Source organism: Myotis daubentonii, chromosome 13, assembly GCF_963259705.1.
Source record: "Myotis daubentonii chromosome 13, mMyoDau2.1, whole genome shotgun sequence".
Classification (NCBI taxonomy): domain Eukaryota; kingdom Metazoa; phylum Chordata; class Mammalia; order Chiroptera; family Vespertilionidae; genus Myotis; species Myotis daubentonii.
In genome coordinates, this window is record NC_081852.1 from 36,384,910 (window position 1) to 36,404,658 (window position 19,749).

General features: G+C 40.7%; 1 protein-coding gene and 1 pseudogene across 10 annotated transcripts in view; one reads left to right on the forward strand and one right to left on the reverse strand.

Annotated features, from left to right (window-relative positions):
• The window catches only part of SGMS1 (sphingomyelin synthase 1), a 247,466-nt gene that overhangs the window by 144,931 nt on the left and 82,786 nt on the right, over nucleotides 1–19,749 (reverse strand). For 8 of the 10 annotated variants that reach the window (XM_059662720.1, XM_059662718.1, XM_059662716.1 and 5 more), the window contains one exon: nucleotides 10,583–10,678. The exons of 1 other annotated variant lie outside the window; for it this stretch is intronic. The gene's annotated coding sequence lies outside the window, so the exon portion shown is untranslated. Of the gene's footprint in view, nucleotides 1–10,578; nucleotides 10,679–19,749 lie in introns of all 10 variants that reach the window. One more of the 10 variants, XM_059662715.1, reaches the window with a different exon arrangement.
• The window catches only part of LOC132214655 (cold shock domain-containing protein E1-like), a 62,889-nt pseudogene that overhangs the window by 41,923 nt on the left and 1,217 nt on the right, over nucleotides 1–19,749 (forward strand).

Sequence of the window (19,749 nt, forward strand, 5' to 3'; positions counted from 1 at the left end):
ATTATATATATGCAAGCTTTGGTGCACAAATAGTTTGCCAGTGGGGAAGAAAAAAAAGGAATAAGGACGGGAGGATGTGATGGACGAAATAATGGCCCCATGTCTACATACTAAGCCCCCAAACCTGAAAATATATTACCTTACATGGTAAAAGAGGTTTTGAAGATGTGATTAAATTAAAGGTATTGAAGATGTGCTACATACACACACACACACACACACACACACACACACAATGGAATATTACTCAGCAATAAAAAGAATAAAACCTTGCCATTGCAAAAATATGGATGGGTCTATAAGATATTATGCTAAGTGAAATAAATTAGGCAGAGAAAGACAAATACCATATAATTTCACTTATATGTGGAATGTAAAAAATCAAAACTGTTAAACAAACAAACAAAACAGAAACACTCATAGAAACAGAGATCAAAGGGAGGGGGTTAGGGGATGGGCTAAAAGGGGAAGGGGAATATAGTCAATAATACTGTGAAAAGTTTACATGAGGAAAGATGGTTACTAGAATTAGTGGGGTGATCATATTGTAAGGTATAAAAATGTTGAATGACTATATTGTACACCTGAAATTAATATAACTAATATCAGACTGTATGCCAACTTAAACTTTGAAATATTTTTAAATTAACTAATTAAGGATATTGAGATGGGAAGAGTATCCTGGATTATCCAGATGGGCCCAATCTAATCGCACAGATCCTTAAAATCAGAGACCCCTTCCTGGATTTGACTACAGAAAAATCGTCAGAGAGAAGATGGAGGAAGAACCAAGAGCAAAGGAATACTGGCAGCCTCCGGAAGCCAGAAAAGGCCAAAAGCCCGGACTCACTGATTCTAATCCAGGGTGAACCATGTTGGGTTCTGATCTATAGAAGCATCAGATAAATTTGTGTTGTTTCACACTAACATTGTGGTAATTAATTGCAGCGGCAATAGAAACTACTACAGGGGAAGAAAAGGGGGTAAATTACTTACAATTTTATATCTTATTTACTACATGCATATTGCTTTTATTTGAAGTCTTATTTAGTTGGGGAGAAAAGGAAGAAATTCTTTGCCCAGTTTCTAAGTCATGACTTCCTGACTACAAAAGCTTTCACATAGCACTCAACTCCTTGTGCCTGAAAAACGTAGGCTTTCTCTCTTCTGCAGAGAACAAAGTTCTACTTACACATGGAGGCTAACTCGTGTCATCTCCTAGGTAAGGGCTTCCTGCTGAGGGGTCTCCCCTGTAGCTGAAGTGAAGGGAGCAGCACATAGCTTGGTCCACCTGCTTTATGGTGGACTACTTGAAAACAGGGCTTGAGGCTCATTTGCCTCTGCAAACCCAACACCTCATAATAGGCATGACATGTGGTTAATAATTACTAAGTGTTTGCTCAACTGAAATGACTACTGGATAGCATTAAATCCAAACCAATTTAATAAATCCCAGTTTTAAGTTAACGAGAAGATTTCTGTTGGGAAAAGACTGTTGTTAGTTATCTCATATGCGTTATCCAGATACCTGTCTCATAAAAGTAGAAATTATACCCTTCAACCCTACAAATCATAGCCAAGAGTTCAGAGTTTAAATCTTCTTTGAAAATCAAATTTTATAAAGAGTTTTGATTATCAAGAAACACTGCTTCAGAGCTCTAGAACTTTAAATTTCCAGTATGAATCTTCCCATTCCTGCTATAAGCATGTGTGAGCTACATTTAAATTAGACTACCTGCTGTAGTGCTGAAATTATCCCTCCCTCCTACCAAATCAATTGTGTTGCTAGGAAAATAGGACATTTTATAATCCATTAACGACAGTACAGTTGTTACAGCTGAGATTTAAAACTATCCAACAACTCAAGTCTTTTCTATGAATGGCTTATTTAATGACAAAGGAGCCAGGAGAGGGGATAGAGTGATATTTGATTAAATGTTCATATGCTAAAGACTATATCCACAAGCGAGAGCCAGAAGCTTTTGATTTAATCTCCCAGCAACATTTTGTTTCACAAACGTTAGAGCACCCAGCTCGATGGTACTAGTTATTTCCATTGCTCAATTAGAGACCAAAGTACTGAAGAGGCTACACTCATGTCTGAATGAGACATCTTGTGTAACTAATGACCTCCCAAATCCTTAGCCAATCATAGGCTAGTGGCAGACACTGAATTCTTCATGGGTGTTTAAGCCAAAGCCCGTTATTCTGTGTGTGTGTGTGTGTGTGTGTGTGTGTGTGTGTGTGTGTGTGTGTGTGTTGGTATTGTTTTCATGTTAAAGTCATATTTTGGGGGTATAATTTACATGTGGCAACCCATTCTTTTTTTTTAAATATATTTTATTGATTTTTTACAGAGAGAAAGGGAGAGAGATAGAGAATTAGAAACATCGATGAGAGAGAAACATCGATCAGCTGCCTCCTGCACATCTCCCACTGGGGATGTGCCAACAACCAAGGGACATGCCCTTGACCGGAATCGAACTTGGGACCTTTCAGTCCGCAGGCCGACGCTCTATCCACTGAGCCAAACCGGTTTCGGAGCAACCCATTCATTTTAATATACAGTTCTATGAGTTTTGACCAAAACATACAGTCATGTAATCAACTCCACAATCAGGATAAAAACATTTTGTTCAATCCAAAATTCCTTATGCCATTGTAAGCCAATCCTCTCCCCAACCCCAGCCAACCACCGATCTGCTTCCTGACCCTACACTGTAGCCTTTGCCAGACTGTCACATAAATGGAACTATATACAGTAAGGTTGAGTCACACAGGACATCCTTTTTTGAGTTCGGCTTCTTTTACATGATATAATGCATTTATTTGGGACTCATCCAAATAGTCGTGTTTGCCCTTTACTATTGCTGAATATATTCCATTGAAAGATATATTAGCTTATTTATCCATTCACTTGCTGAAGGACATTTGTGTTTTTTCCAGTTATAATTAAAGCTGTTATGATTAAAGCTGTTAGAAATATTAGCCTACAGGTTTTTGTGTGAACAGAGGTTTTCATATCTCTTGGGTAAATACCTAGTTGGAAAATTCCTGGCTTGTATGGTACGTATAATGTTTAACTTTGTAAGAAACTACCTATTTTCCAGAGTGGTTATACTAGCAATGCAAGAGAGTTCTAGTTGCTCTATATCTTTGCCAGGACTTGGTATTAACCATTTTTGTTTCATTTGCCTGTTTTTTAGCCATACACACACACACACACACACACACACACACACACACACACACACACACGGTTGTATCTCATTGTGTTTTGTGTTGTTGTTTTTTTAACTATTTTGTTGCTGGTAATCCTCACCTGAGGATATTTTTTTCCATTGCTTTTCAGAGAGTAGAAGGGAGGGAGGGAGGATCAAGGGCTAGAGAGAAAGACATCGATTGGTTGCCTCCCACATGTTCCCTGACCAGGGGCTGGGAGCACCCACAATCCAGTTATGTGCCCTTGACTGGGAATCGAACCCAAGACCCTTCAGTGCATGGGCTGATGTTCTAACACTAAGCCCACTGGCCAAGGCTTTTTTAACTTTTTTTTTATTGCTTAAAGTATTACAAAGGGTATTACATATGTGTCCATTTTTTCCCCCTGCCCTAGACAGTCCCCTAGCCTCCCCTATCCCCCAGTGTCTTATGTCCATTGGTTATGCTTATATGCATGTTAACTTTTGATTTTGAAATAATTTGAGACTCACAAAGAAGTTGTGAAAATAGTAGAGAGCTCCTGTGTATCCTTCCCCCAGGGCCCCCCTTTATCTTACATAACTACAAACAATTATCAAAACTTTACATTGTACAATTTCATTAGCGAAACTACAGACCTTGTTCAGATTTCACTGGTTTTTACATGTACTCTTGTCTTTTTGCCTCCAGTTCATAAGGGTCACCAGACACTGATACAATCATCTGGCTCCCAAAATACCCACTCAGTAGGACTCCCAAACACGTACATTTCCCCCACTACCAGTGCTCAAGGATCTAAAAGCATCTTCTTTGCTTCCTCTCCACCCTCCATCCCAAATCAAAACTCCCCTTCCCAGTCAGTTCAGTTAGGAAATGGACTTAGCTGGGAAAGACACAAAGGCTTCTCCCACTCAAGAGGTTGAAATAATTCGAGACCAGATAGAGGATGTTAAAATATCTCACAAGAACTCACTCACCCAAAAGGTATTACAGTAATTAACTTAAAGATAAGGATGGCACTAAAAAGACCTTAAACACATAGCCCTAAATTTATGAGATCAATATTAAACTTTACACAAACCTCAAAATTAAGCCACTTAAGCACGAACTATTTTTATTGCATTTATATACACTTTTCATTTAAGATATTTAGCACAAATATTCCCATCAGAAACTGGAACTGGATTATTCTTCAGTGAGAGAATGCTTCCAGAGAGCCATAGAACTATTTACAAAAGGACCCAGAGGAAACGTCACACCCCTTGTATTTTTAAACCCATGAAAAATAACTGTGAATCAAAACTGAGTCTGAAATCTCATTTCAACTCTGACTGTTCTCCTACCCAAGGAAAGGAAACACATGTTAGGTTCAAAAGACCCAAACAAGAGATCAAAAAGCTGCCTCTGAGCACTAAGCCAAGATATTTTATATAATTTAACTACAAATGCAAAATTGCAATTCACTGCAATTATGCCTCTGCCTACAGGCCATTGTGTTCTGTCATAAGTATTTCTAAATGAAGCGGTCGAAGCAAAATGCCCATTTTTCCAAGCTAAAATAAGAACAGGTTAAAAGAACATTTTAGTGATCACCGACTTACCGTGGGTATCAAACTCTGATACAGTAAGCATTTGAGATTGCTAATTGTACTAAAATACCAATTCTCCCTATCTTCCTTAATAACAGAACTAGCACGCAGAATAAGAACTGCAATTCTCAGACTCTTTTGCAGTCGGGTGTGGCCATGTGGCTCTGTTCTAGCCCAGAAGTTCTCTAAGTGGGTCTGGGGGTTTCTGGGAATCCCTGACACCCTTTTAGGTAGAGTGCATGAAGCCAGAACAATTTTCATAATAATACTAAGATGGTGTTTGCCTTTTGATGTTCATTCTCTCGTGGGTATACAGGGGAGTTTTTCAGAGGCTACACGACACATGAGGCCACAACAACTAGAATGCAGAAGCGGATGAGACTCCACTAGTTTCCGCTAAGCCAGACAATAAAGAGATTTACAAAATGCACAGCGGTGGTAGACTTCTCACTAACAGCTGGGAAAGAGTTATCCCCCCAAAAGACATTTATGCTAAGTTCATTATTATTTTACCAGAGGCCCGATGCACGAAATTCGTGCAAGAGTAGGCCTTCCTTCCCCTGGCTGCCGGCACCGGCTTCCCTCTGGCACCCGGGCCCAGGGCTTCCCTCGCAGCCCTGGCTTCATCCAGAAAGTCGTCTGGAAGGACATCTGGTCTAATTAGCATATTATTCTTTTATTATTATAGATAGTAAATTAATATTTTTACATGCTTTTATGTATTTTAGAGGGAGAGGGAGAGGGAGAGGGAGAGGGAGAGGGAGAGGGAGAGGGAGAGGGAGAGGGAGAGGGAGAGGGAGAGGGAGAGGGAGAGGGAGAGGGAGAGGGAGAGGGAGAGGGAGAGGGAGAGGGAGAAAAACATCAATCTCAGCCTCCCGTTTGTGCCCTGGCTGGCAATTGAACCTGCATCCTAGGCATGCTCCCTGATCGGGAACTGAGCCCAAATTTGTGTGTGTATGTGTGTGTATGCATGCATATGCGTGTGTGTGTGCGCTCACATGGGATAACACTCCAACCAACTGAGCCACCCAGCCAGGGCAAAAGTAATAGTTTTTATATCTCTTACTTTTAATTTCTAACACAGAAAATATTTGCATGACTTTCCTACTCCTACAGACATGGTGGCTTAAAATAACATGAATCATCGAATAGTTCTGGAGGTCAGAAGACTGAAAATGGGCTTACAGGCTAAGAGGAAGGTGTTGGCAGGACTGAGGTCCTCCTGGAGTGAGGGGAGAATATGCCCCTTGCCTTTTCCAGCTTCTATAGGCTGCCTGTTCTCCGTGTCTCGAGGTCTCCCTTCCATCAATGGCATCACTTCAACCTCTGCTTCCATCCTTGAAATTCCCACTCTGACTCTAACACCCCTGCGCCCTCTTATTAGGACCCTTGGATTACACTGAGCCCACCTGGTAACCCAGGATAAGCTCCGCATCCCGAGACCTTGGTTTAACCACGTGCAGTCCCTTTTGCCATGGAAAGAAACATTCACAAGTTTGGGGAGTTGGGGGGCCGTTTTTCTGTCTGCCACAAAATGCTATATATAACCCACTTAAGCAAAGCTCTTTAGGGTCCTCAATAATTTTTCAGAGAAACACTGCTCTACCATGTGAACAGATTAAGGTAGTTATTAGTTATCAGAAGGGGAAACTCAGAAAAGCTAAGTTATTAGCCAAAGTCACACAGGCTGTGAATAGAACTTCAACTTGAAGCCATGTCATCTGGCTGCTGGTGAACCTAATATGGCTCCATCAATGCTTTGCTGCCAAGCCCCAACCACCCTAACTGAGGCAATGGCAAAAAAACAAATTATTGTGGGCATTTTGCAGGCATCAAATAAAGGGTGCAAAACAAGCATGCAGAGGTAAATTGGTTAAACAGAAAGGAGGACAGGATGGAGAAGAAGGTGTTTAAAGCAGTATTACTTTTCAAAACCTTATTTAGAAATATACAAGTTCAAACCTCATATGAGAAAGAGTGAAAATGTTATGAATGGCCAAGTGTTCGAGTGCCACGTCAGAGATGAGCGACAGATCTCAGTCCAGAGGAGCATGGATAGGACCAAAGTCCATGAGATACGGAGAGCATGTGCAGCGAATCACTGCCCTGAGGCACAGGATGGGGCCAGTGACCAAACTCTGATTCATGGGTACTCACTCGTGTTGACAATGACTGTCAAGTCCCAGTTTTTAACACCCCAACTGGGAAGTCCATCTGAAAGGCTCTCTGTATTCTTGGGCTGTCTCTGCATCGTTTAGATGTGACCAGAGTTCAAAATGAGCTAATGATCCAAATCATAACTTTCAAAGGGACACATATTTCTAGTAAAAGATGAGGAATGGGAGGCTCACATGGCCAGGCATTGCTCTACCACATGACTGGCCGGCCCAGGCAAAGCGAACTGGGAGCAATGGCCATTAAATTCCCTTCCCTGCACTCAAGCAGGGACCACTCGCGAGTGAGGGCTCCCCAGCCCAGAGGCTGGGCAGGGACTCCTCTGGAAGCTCTGGCCTTCCCTGGTGAGCTGCTCGAGGTCTACTTAACTCTCTGGGGTGAAGCTTCCGACTGCTCAGCTAACCAAACGAAAAAGCAGCAGTAGTGCCCGAACTAACAGCCAGCCCTAACGCAGGTGATGAGGAGTTAGTAACTTCTGTTAGGATTTGCTTCCCAGAGAGAAAAAGCCACAGAGTTCCGTGATATTGACATCTTCCAAATGAAAGTGCGGGGTCAATGACATAAGTCCCTCAGAGAATCTCTAGCCACAGAGCTCAGCATTTCCTAGGGACATTTCAGTGCCTGCCTTTTCTGTGATTACACTAGCATTACAGAGTGCTACCTGTGGCCTCCAAAGCGGAAAGGCTTTGCAGATTGGAAACATCGCTGCCATACCACTTTCTCACAAAATCCTAATCCACACACACACCGGCTGTCAGAGCTGTGAGCCTCTGCAAAGGCATGGCATGCTCATGTCCTGCAGAATGCGTGAACGATGAAATCAGGCAGCTCGCCTTACATCCATTTTGAAATAACGAATTTTTCATGTGCCAAAGTCAATCTAACACTTTATAGACCAAAAGCGTTATGCTGCTTTCTACACCTCCTAAGGAGATGCAGAATGTAAGGACGTGGAGTGACAGATGATGCCTCTAATTCACAACAGCAAACGGCAATTTCCTGCACTCCGTGTGAGAAGGAAAAGCATCTGCGGGCATAGATCCACAACGGAACCTTTATGTGCAGTATTCTGGATAGGAATATAGATGACACTTTAAAAGAAAATAGATCGGAGGCCTAAGTAAAGGGGTGCTGAGTAGGACCTCTGTCCTTACGAGTTATCCCAAAAGTAGTGATTCCAGTTTCCAAGGAAGTACATATTCAATAGATTAACTAGAAAAAAGAAAAGAAAAAATAGGCAAAAGTGTAAGGATATAAGATATGAGTACAGATGTGGTTAAGCTAGCTTTCAAAAAAATCACTACTTTAATATTTTCCCATCTATAGGTAAAATAAAGTAATTTTTCAAGTAAAACTTAAAAGGTTTAAGAAAATTTATAAAGAACATGTACAGAAAAAAAAACCTGATTTTAAAATATCACTTGGGCACTGCCAATTTAGGAACTGTGGTGGACAAGATATCTGTAGGGCCTTTCGGCTATACTATAATTCTGAATAAATTATTTTTAAGAAGTACTTCTTAAGGCGTTGGTGAGGCTCCAGGTAAAGAAACAACCCCCAGGAGGATGTGGCAGGAACAGAGCACTGAAACCTGAGCGCAGAAGAAAGCAGGAGTTGCCCCGGAGGCGACTCTGAGGGCCAGCAATGGGACAGGCATCTAGCCTTCAGCTTTCAGCCACTTGGGGAAAGCCCAACCTGAAAGCAGGATTCCCAAAGGGAACGAAAGTGGTCCTGAGTTGATCCCAAGAAAGGTTTTTATTGTTAAGACCGAGGCCCTCCTATTATCGAGTGAGATCATGCCAGCGGAAAGCAAGAAATCATAAACACATAAAGTTAAACAGTTACCACTCTAAACAACTGCTGTCTGATTGTACGGTGAAACATACAACAGAACAGAAAGACACAGAGAAGAACACGTACACACAGAAGACAGTCCTCATTAGGTGTCCTATGAATTTTATGTTATTCTGGACAAGGATTAAAATACCTTAACTACTGATTGACTTCAAAACTGTTAAGTGTACACTTTCAGGGCAATCATTAGAAGAACAAGAAATAGAATGCAGCCGTAACCAGTTTGGCTCAGTGGATGGAGCGTCGGCCTGCGGACTGAAAGGTCCCAGGTTCGATTCCGGTCAAGGGCATGTACCTGGGTTGGGGGCACATCCCCAGTGGGGGATGTGCAGGAAGCAGCTGATCAATGTCTCTCTCTCATCGATGTTTCTGACTCTCTCTCTCCCTTCCTCTCTGTAAAAAAATCAATAAAATATATTTAAAAAAATTGTTTAAAAAAAAAAAGAAATAGAATGCATACTTTCCAAACCAGCAGGCCAAAAAGAAAAAAATAATTGAATGAGAACACAAATCAACAAAAACTTCAATCCAAATGAAAAAATTAACAATAAAAAAAACACACAGGGTTAAAAGAGAGGTTAGACTTTGTTTCCAAAACAAATAAAACAAACAACACTGCACTAGCCATATAAGACTGAAAAATTTCTCTACTTTAAAGTCATTAAGTCTGTTTTCCAAAGATACTAAAAAGAAAGATGCTCAAAGACAGTATTAATCAGGAAAATGCAAATTAAGGCCACAATAATATGCTATTTTATATCCGCTAGACTGGCAAAAGAATATCGAAAGTTGGAAGGAAGTGGCGCAACAGATAAAGTGTAATAGATTTTCACAATAAAACTTTATTTAACATTAAAATTTAATTTACTACCATTGCATGCAACAAGTGAATTTTAACAACATAACTGAGTGAAAAATGCTAGTTGCAGAATACTTCACATAATCACTATTATCAAGCTTAAAAATGGACAAAAAGCATCAATATATTGTTTGGATATAAACATAGTAATCATGTGCCAGAATGGAAACTAACTACCAACACTCAGAATCCTGGCTAGTTCAGCAGAGTTTTGCTTTGGGCACAGGACTTTCTCAATGAAGGAAGCCGTTTACTGGCCTATGTTCAGAGCAAGCTCTTCATCTCATCTCAGACTGACGCTGGCAGCGCCAGCCAAGACTATCAACTCCACAGGAAAGGGCAGACCTGGGAACTGTCATCTTCCAGGATAAAGAGTAACTCCAGGTTAGAGGAAAAGGCCTGGCCCCAAATGCCTCTCCCAGGTCTCCTAGAACTTTCCCTGATCATTTCTTCTATAAAATTAAACTATTAGTAATAGTTTTGGTTAAAGATGAAAAATGGCTTACACTAAGGCAGAGATTTTCTTTAATTCAAGCAGCCTTTCTCCTTTTAAATGTCAAGTTTAAATGTTAAACTTTTAAAGGTGGTCTATGTGGCTTCAGATCCAGCAGCACCTTTTCAGTCATTTCTGTGACTGGGGCAGACATTATTTCCTGTGCCCTTTGTTTTATGAATTTCTATCTCCCTGGCCCATGTTGTCTTCCTCCTCCTATGAGGAAGCTAGCTTCTTCAGCCCTTTCTCCTCCAAACCTTGGCTGATTTTGACCTGGGCATCTCAAAGACTTGGAAGATCCCTCCATCCATCAGAGCCTCACACACAATCTCAGAGCAAAGCAGGAGCTATTTGAGGCACCTCAGATCCGTGAGATGTCTGGGAACGGGCAGAACAATGACTTTGACTTACATGCACGCTGGCTTTCATACACCATCTGCTATGCTCCCACTTCACTATTCTTGAAATTCAGAGAATCCCCAACTCCTGCAGTCACGGAAGCTTTGCCTGGAACAAGAAAGACAAGAAATAAGAAAGAGGGCAACCGGAAGGAACCAAAGGGTCTACTGGGGAAAGTCTCTCTTCTAGAATTAATCTTGACATTTACAAGAAAAAAGAGCCCCTGGAGTTAAAAAAAAATCTCTACCTCAGTCTAAGCCATTGTTAATCTTTAGCCACAACTATTAGTAGTAATTTAACGTTCGTACAGGAAACCATTATTATTTACAAAGAGCTCTCACATGCATTTTCTCATTGAGCCATAAGATCTTGAAAATAGGCAAGTATTATTTAAAAATACTGCAGTTGGCCTGGCCAGTGTGACTCCAGTGGTTGAGCATTGACCTATGAACCAGGGGTTCATAACACAGTTCAATTCCAGATCAGGGCACATGCCCAGTTTGTGGGCTTGATCCCTAGTAGGGTTCAGTCAATCAATGATTCTCTCTCATCATTGATGTTTCTATCTCTCTCTCTCCCTCCCCCTTCCTCTCTCTGAAAGCAATAAACAACCCACATTTTTTCATCATTAAAAATAAATAAATAAAAATGCAGCAGCTGAACTTCCCAAAGTTACAGAACTTTCCCATGACCATTCAGCCGGCAAGTATCAAAGGAGGGATTAGAACCACCTCTATGACTCCTCATTCTAAATTCTTCTATGGCACGAAATGAGATAATGGTTTCAACTTGGAAAGCAAACTTGTTACTTCTTCTTGCAGTAGATTTACTTTCTTAGCCAATAGATATAGAAATGGCTTTGCCTGCTGAATGACACAGATGTTGTGTGATAGGATTAAATGTTCATTTACCAGAGACAACCAAAAGGTAGAAAATCCACACATAGATAGTTAAGAAACACATGTATCTTTTTCACATACTCTCCTTTTCTCGTTAAGCCATTGTTATATTGCTGGGTGTTTTCTTAACTTGGAAATAACTTCAAACTTGTAAAATAATACTAGTTCAAAGAACTAGTTCAAAGAATTATTAAGTATAACCTTTATACTTAATAATTCACTCTTTGTCTACAGACACATCACTCAACATTTTCTTTCTGAGCCACGTGGAGATAATCATCAGGGCTTTTTTACATCTAAATACTTGTGAATTTATTTCTTATAAATAGCAGAATACTTAAATAGCCATAATGTTATCTATGTTAGATTTAAAATTGATATAATACTTTCATCTACCACCATTTTCAATTAACCAAACGCACACTGGAGCATCTTTTCCTCCAACTGAGGATCTAGTTCAGGGTCAGGTCTGGTACTAATTACCATTAATCTGAAGCACACAGCTTTCCTTTGTCTTTTTTTACACTGACACTTTAGAGAAATATAGCCCTCCCCCTTATTTATATGAATAAAACATTTCCTTTTGACTTGTCTGACATTTCCTCATGACTCGATTCAGGTCATGCACTATCAGCCAAAACTACGGAGGCAATGGTTTCCTCTCCAGATATATCTGAAAGCATATACAGTCCAGGACCCTCCTTGGCGAGGTTAATTTTGATCACCCCGCCAAGGTTTTGTTTAATTTCTTCAATGGAAAATTGCTAAGTTTTCCCTTGCAACTAATAAGTTATCTGTGAGGAGGTACTTTAAGATCATGAAAATACCTGTCCCCTGGCAAAATTTCCCCCTAGATTGAGCATTCATTGGTGATCCTTGCCTGATCTAAACTGGATTGCAATGGCCACAACATGCTGATTGCTCCAATGCCAGCATTCCCTCCACATTGTCAGTCATTACTCAGCGTTGTACATTATTAGTCTATTTATCTACTTATGATCAATATGGATGCGTGAAGTCCTTCCTACTTTTTCGATAGTTTATAATTTATCACTGACTTAATTATTCTGGTGCTCAAACTGTCTCAGATTCAGCCAGTGGGAGCCCCTTTATCTTTGTGACATGCCCCATCATTTTTTTCTTACTTTTATATCCTTACTTGCTGACATTACCAAAAAAACAAGTTCTGGGGTCATCTTGTACCTATCCCATCTCTTCTCTAGATGAAGTCATTTCTCCAAAAAGTCCCGATGCTATTAGAGACCAAGATCTAACATAACACAGTTTTAAAGGCATTGTCTGTTTGTACTGACTGCTTTTCATTTTAAATATGAGTCACATTTTTCTGCTTTTTGTAGGCTTCTTTCCCATTATAAAGTAGACAATTAGAAGGTATTCTGTTTGATTCCAATGGCAATTAAATTACTGGCAGATCCTCTTAATCCTGTCAGGCTTGGTTTTATACCTGGTTAAGACACTATGTCTATTTCAGCTATGTCAGTGATTCTAGCATATGGCCCTACTCTAAGGTATGGCCCTTACTCCTAAGATGTGGTCTTTCTGGTGTCTCAGTAGAATGGCTAAGGTGCTCAGTGTGGTCTCTCCACCTCAATAGGCCAGAACTCCCCATCTGTCTCAGTACTACATGACCTCTGGTAGGGCCATTCTCTTCCAAACCTGGTAGCAGCTGCTCTCTGCTGGTCTCACCTAATATATGTACACATTCCAGCTTCTGGGCTCCCCAGGGCCCTGCCATACAGATCCCAGCCTCTTGGGTAGCCCTGGACTCCATGAGACCACCATGCTCCTAGGGCTCCCCTCCCAGGACAAAGGCTGCAGCAGAACAGCAGGCAGATGAGGGCTCACCTCACTGATTCTCTTCTCTCAAGGATCATAGTCCTGGCTGCCCCATATGGTGTCCAGTTTTCTAGTTCCCACAGGAGGGCAAGTCCAGCACCAGATTCCCCGCCTCCTCTCTGCCTTCAACATTAGTGATGCTTGAGGACTGTGGGGCTGCTCTATTGGAGGGGTTAAGAATCAAACACTGTGAGCATATTGTAAATGCTCTTTATTTAAACATTTCAAAGCACTCTCTATCTGTGTCTTAGAAAAGTATGTGTTTACTTTTATTGCAGCGCTGTGGCAAGAGAAACACTCTCTAGCCACCAGGCAATTCCAAACAAATGACAAGAAAATGTCTCTATTCCTTCCACAAAGCTGATACTCACTTCGGATAGCCAGCTGTCTATCACCCCAACATACATTTACATTTACTTCTATTACTCTTCTTCCAAATGGCCTAACAAAACACAGTAGTCTATCCAAAGAAATGAAAGTTAGTTGCTAGTCTTCGTTTTTCTTGTTTATGTGCATGTCCTTAGGGGTGCGGAGAAGAGTCCTTTTCACATAAATCATTTCCTGATGTATTTCCATTTCTACTTCTAACCACAGTGAGAAAATAATTAGAAAAAAAATAGTCAAAAAGATAACTGGCAATCCCAGACACAAAGTTAATCAAGAGGAAATTGGCTAACAAGAACACACTGTAAGAAAAGATAATTTTGCAATTACAGGAAAATGGAGACTAGTGGTTCTTACCCTGCACAAGCCAGCAGACTTGCGCCCCTAGTGCGCACACACAAGCAGCGTCCCAAACAGTGTGCCAGGCAGAAATGTGGGGCGACCACCTTCTACTTCCTGAGCAGATTTTCTCCATAACAGAAATGGCCCAAGCTGGTTTGGCTCAGTGGATAGAGTGTCAGCCTGCAGACTGAAGAGGCCCCAGTTTGATTCCAGTCAAGGGACATCCCCAGGTTGTGTGCTCCATCCCCAGTAGGGGGTGTGCAGGAGGCAGCTGATCAATGATTCTCTCTCATCATTGATGTTTCTCGCTCCCTCTCCCTTCCTCTCTGAAATCAATAAAACTATATTTTTTTAAAAAATTCACATTGCAGCCACCTCATCCATTTTCTGAAAGGGAATCAAAGCATTGCAAGTTATACCTTTCTTTGGTTTTACTTCAAGTCCCCTAGAACTTAAAGGCGAGCAGCTGATGCAAACAGTGTCTATGTTTGTCCCTTGGACCTCCTCACTGTCCCTATCCTAAAGGGTCTCTTGGATCGTCTTCCCACAGGACTCAGTGTCTCCATGTGGATGCTGTTGAACTCTGATTCCCCATGTCAGACCAACTGTACAAGTTCCTCCGTGGTTCCTCATTTCCCAGGAATACAATCAGAGAGCCTCTTGGCTTGAAAAACAAGCCCTCCACATCTGCTCCCTGCTGACCTCTCTATTTCATCTCCCAGCAGTTTCTGCCCCATCACTAGTAAAATCCTTGTAGACATTTGCCTTCAAGGAACACCCTTTCTGCCCTTTCTTCTCTGGACTAACTCAATGAGGCTTGACACCCTCTGGGGAGTAGTTCATGATCACCACTCAAAGCTGGGTTAGTGTCCAGCCTTCGTATTCTCATAGTACCTACGCTCACCTTTAACATGTATTATCTCAGTGACTGCAAATACAAACTCTGTACAGTAGGTGCTGTTTTCAGCCCATTCTACAGATGACAAATGGGCAGAGAGGCTCAGCAGTTTCCCAGTGTCACAGAGCTGGGGAGTGGAGGATCAAAGAGCTTACAGCCTTTCCATAAATAGCACCAAACACATTTAATGGAAAAATTATAATATAACTAGTGTTTCCAGGTAAAGGCCCAGAGCAAAAACAAGTGGTGACCTCATGGCAACACTAAAAGGGTAAAAAAAAAAAAAAAGTAAGATGTGAAAGATTCGTCAGAATTCTTCAGAAGAGAATATAACAAAGATGCACATCCTATATAATAAAAGGCCAGGGACCATAAGCATAACGATCGGAACGACCATTTGATCAGTCACCATGAGGTGCATTGACCACCTCTCAGTCCCTCCCCTCCAGCCTGCGAGCAGTGGCTCATGGCAGCAGGCAGGGCAGCTCATGGCGGGCGGGCGGATGGGGCAGCAGGTGGGGCGGAGAGCGACAGCAAGCAGTGGCGAGCTATGCATGCACGATTTTGTGCACTGGACCTCTAGTCCATTATAAGGGATAAAAATAGCTGTTATGCACTGAGAGCCTACTCTGTTCTTAGCCCTGTAACAAGCACTTCACAAATGTTATTCAATCTTCAAAACCACTCGGAGGTTCATCAAATGATCCCAGTTTTACAGATGAGGATTCTGAGACTCGGGGTTAAGTGATGGGCTCCATGTGGCATTACAATAAGCAGCAGAGATTGTTGCTTAAAAAGGAAAGACTCACCAGTGAGGCCGGCAGGGCCATAATCTCAGGGTCGCACAGCCACTCCACAAGCATGGCCTTGGCACAGTCAGAATTTCATTGAGCAATGTTCAATGAAATCCATCTCTCACCCCCAAGATGTGCTTTAAAGAACCCCCAGTCACTGAAAGGTCCCAATATGTCCACCCATCAAAGTGACCTGCTAGTACAAATCTATCATCTGGTTTAATCATAATGTCCCTCAGGAACACTGTCAGAGAGGAGTAATCTACAAATCACTATAGTTATTCAAAAGTGACTCAATTTCCACAAAAAATTGGGTTCTAGAGCAGGTACACTGGTGAAAATGAAGTAACATCAATGTGTTATGAAGAAACAAAATATGTGTTTGGGGCGAGAGTAGATAGAGAAGGAAAATGTAAATCAAAATATCCTTTTCTAATTTTGCTTGCAGCAGAGCGTTCTTATCCCAAATAGAAAATCTTTGACTCTTGTATGTTCTGATTTATGGTTTTCTATGTGTCACCAAGAGACATGGAAACAAAACGTTTTCTATGTGCCCTCAAGAGAAGAAGACAGCAAGAACGTTCACTGTGCAACTCCTACGACTTGAGTCTGCTTCTGATACTTCAGAAAATAAACTCCATCCCTGAGGCAAGAGTCCAAGCTTTTGGTCACTACTGTATCCTCAGCACAATATACAGCCAGGTGTACTGAAGGCCTTTAATAAACAAAGGTGGGTGTTCACACCCAGCACTTTACAGAAATATAGAGGAGAAAAGGTATAAACACCTGCCTGAGGAAGGATTTCTTACCCGTTCCAGTAGGCCTCAGCACCAAATTGCTCTTTGGAACCTACTAGCTATAGAAATGTGAGATTACAGAACTTTTTTTGAATGAACACATAATATGCTTTGGGAGCGAAAATGCCTCCCAAACCCTTTTCACTATTCAAAATATTTGCCAATATTTGAAATACTGGACTAAAATATGCCTGCTAATCTGCTATTTCAGAAATATAAATCATATATTCAAAAAATTCACTGCTAGCATTGTGCTAGACGAGGCTGACAAAAAGAAGACCAAGGCTGGGCCAACTATAGTTTCATTGAGACACAGAACATCAACAAATCATTACAGTGCCATACAATGAGAGCGTTCAGCAAAGGAGAACCAAGTGCATGAGGGTGCAGAGGAGGGAATAACTAACCCTGCTGCACATTTCAATCCCACACTGAGAGAAAGAGCCTTTTTGTCCCCAGTAGCCTTTGCAGTTTCCTTGTCTAATTCTCATTATTTCCTTCAAAGCAAAAAAGCAGCACAGTCCATCTACATAATAAATACTTAGTCACCATGCTCCTCAATTATCATCCCATCCCCATGAAAACCTGCACATTGCTTTAATGTGTGCTAGTTAGATAAGAAGATCTTAATGATCAACCACACTGAAATTAATATTGGCTGCTTAAACTCACACACAACTTAGGTGTTTAAGCTGTATTAAAAGTTTTTGGCCCTAGTATTTCCTCCAAAATCCCTGGCCTTCTTATAGCTGATTAAAATTATATTTAATATTCTGTCCAAAATCTTAAAGATACAAGCTAAGTTAATGGTTTATCTAAAATCATAATACAATACCTAGCAGTTCATTTTAATAAATTATTTAAGTGCTATTCATCTCCAAGAGAGATTTAAGACAACATACAATGTAAGACACATGCACTTGGAAGGAATAGTCACGAATATAAAGTCATGAAATAGAAAAAGAAGTTGATTTTCCAATCACCAGATAACACTCATGGTGTGCTTGAACATGAAAATGATTTTTAAAGTTCTGATGGCAAAAGCAAAATGGGAAATGGGGCAGGGCACAAAATTCTGATCAAAGAAATAATATAAAGGGTTTCCCCCCTGAGGTAATGAGAAGCCGTACAGCCTGGAAATGGTGTGGAATTCACAATCAAAGACAGAAATGATAAAGAAGTTGCTACATACATCAAACTATTGCCTCAAAGAACAGATATTTTTTAAGCTATCAGCATTGTACATTTTGAAGGAACTACAACCAAAGTTATCCCGAAAGTACCCAGTAAAAAACCAAAATGGCCCATTGTCATGATGCATTAAAGGTGACTTTGTGATTCCTATAGAACTTCCCTTTGGAGACAAAGATACAAAATATAAGGTGACACTGTTGGAAGGCAACCACGATAGGACACGACAAATTAGAACAAGAAACCAACATAGAAGTTCTATCAAATACATTTTAGTTCACTAATGAGCCAGAGAAATGGGTCTAATTGCTGCCATGAGAGATGGTTTTGGTTTCATCAAGTATGTGGATCGTGATGCTCGTATGTTCTTCCACTAGAGTAAAATTCTGGATGGGAACCAGTTCCATGTTGCAGAGGAAGGAAAGTTTACTATGGTTTCTGATAGGCTCTCTGCCCAAGGAAATCATGCATGAGGATTAAAAAACTTCCCTGGGGCATGATCTCATTCCATTCCCATTCAGATCGTAAAGAAAGAAGCCGCTTTCCTAATGCTAAAACCACTAGCCCAAATAAAGGCAACGACAAGGAGGCTGAGGATGGTATTATTGCTTATGATGATTGTGGGGTGAAACTGACTATTGCTTTTCAAGCCAAGGATGTGGACAGATGTACTTCTCAAACAGGGGTAAGATTGACTTTAGTATTTGTGGCCAACAGAGGCCTGGACAGCAGATAAACCTATGTGTGACTTTTAGGTCATAATTCTAACTCTAAGAGGCTCTTGAGTTATGTGGCAACTCTGAAGGATAATTCTGGATTTACTGAAACAGCCAGTCATGATAAGGAAATCTTTTTCCATTACAGTGAGTTCTCTGGTGATGCCAATAGCCTGGAACTGGGGGACATGGTCAAGTACAGCTTGTCCAAAGGCAAAGGCAACAAAATCAGTGCAGAAAAGTCAGCAAAACATACATGATATGAGGGACTAACTTTGAACTACCAGGGATATTTGGGTTTAAAAATGATCAAATATTGAAATATTTGGATAAAATTTTGACAAAGCACCTTTAAATACATCATATCACGTTTCTACGTAATTAACTACTTGCTTTAATTACATAAATAATTCTATATGTTTACATTAAACATTATAAGTGTTAAAGCCCAAAGAAAGAATTCCAGGTACTTCAAATTCTACCACTTAAAGAAAAAAAAAAAAAAAAGATAATCGAAGGGAACATTCTGATTAATGCCTTTCTGGTTTTCCCCCAGTATTAGTTTCTTTGCGTAGTATGTTAACCTTATAAATTCTATTATTGCCTATTTTTCATATGCATTTGTCTTATGTCAATATTTTTCATCAACATCTTTGTCATGGTTACACAATATTCTATCATACAGATGAATTCTAGTGGATCTATCCATCGCTCTTTGGAGGACCTATCTGGGTTGCTTCCAATATTTAGTTTCAAACAATGCTCACTAAGCATCCTCAAAGTTAAATCTCTGAACACATTTAGCTTATCATTTACTTAGAAATTACTCCCAGAAATAGGCTCACTGAGTCACAGGATCAACACATCGTTCTCAGGTAGTCACAGGAGGCCTTGTAGGCAAAACAGCCCTCTGAATCATTTCAGTCTGCACTTCTCTCAACCTCCTGTGGCTGAATTTCCCCAGTCTGTTCCTATTGTCTTTACTGTTAGTCTAATTATAATCTGGTATTCAAGATATTCAAATTCTATAGTCTATTGAACATCCTTAGTTCAATAAGCTATCTGGCTTAGCATAGCCTCTGAGTCCTTTAAAACAAGATCTGAAATCATCTGGTCTGTTCATCTCCTTCTGTGTTTTTAAATTTTTATCCATCTGTCATTTCTCTACTATCTCTAACTGAATGGCTGAGGCAAATCACCAAATAACCCAGGACCCTGCATTGACCTTACCTAATTCTAGTTCAAACCTTCTTTTCTCCCCACAGTAACTTTCTAATCCACAGGCAAAGTAACTCCAGAAA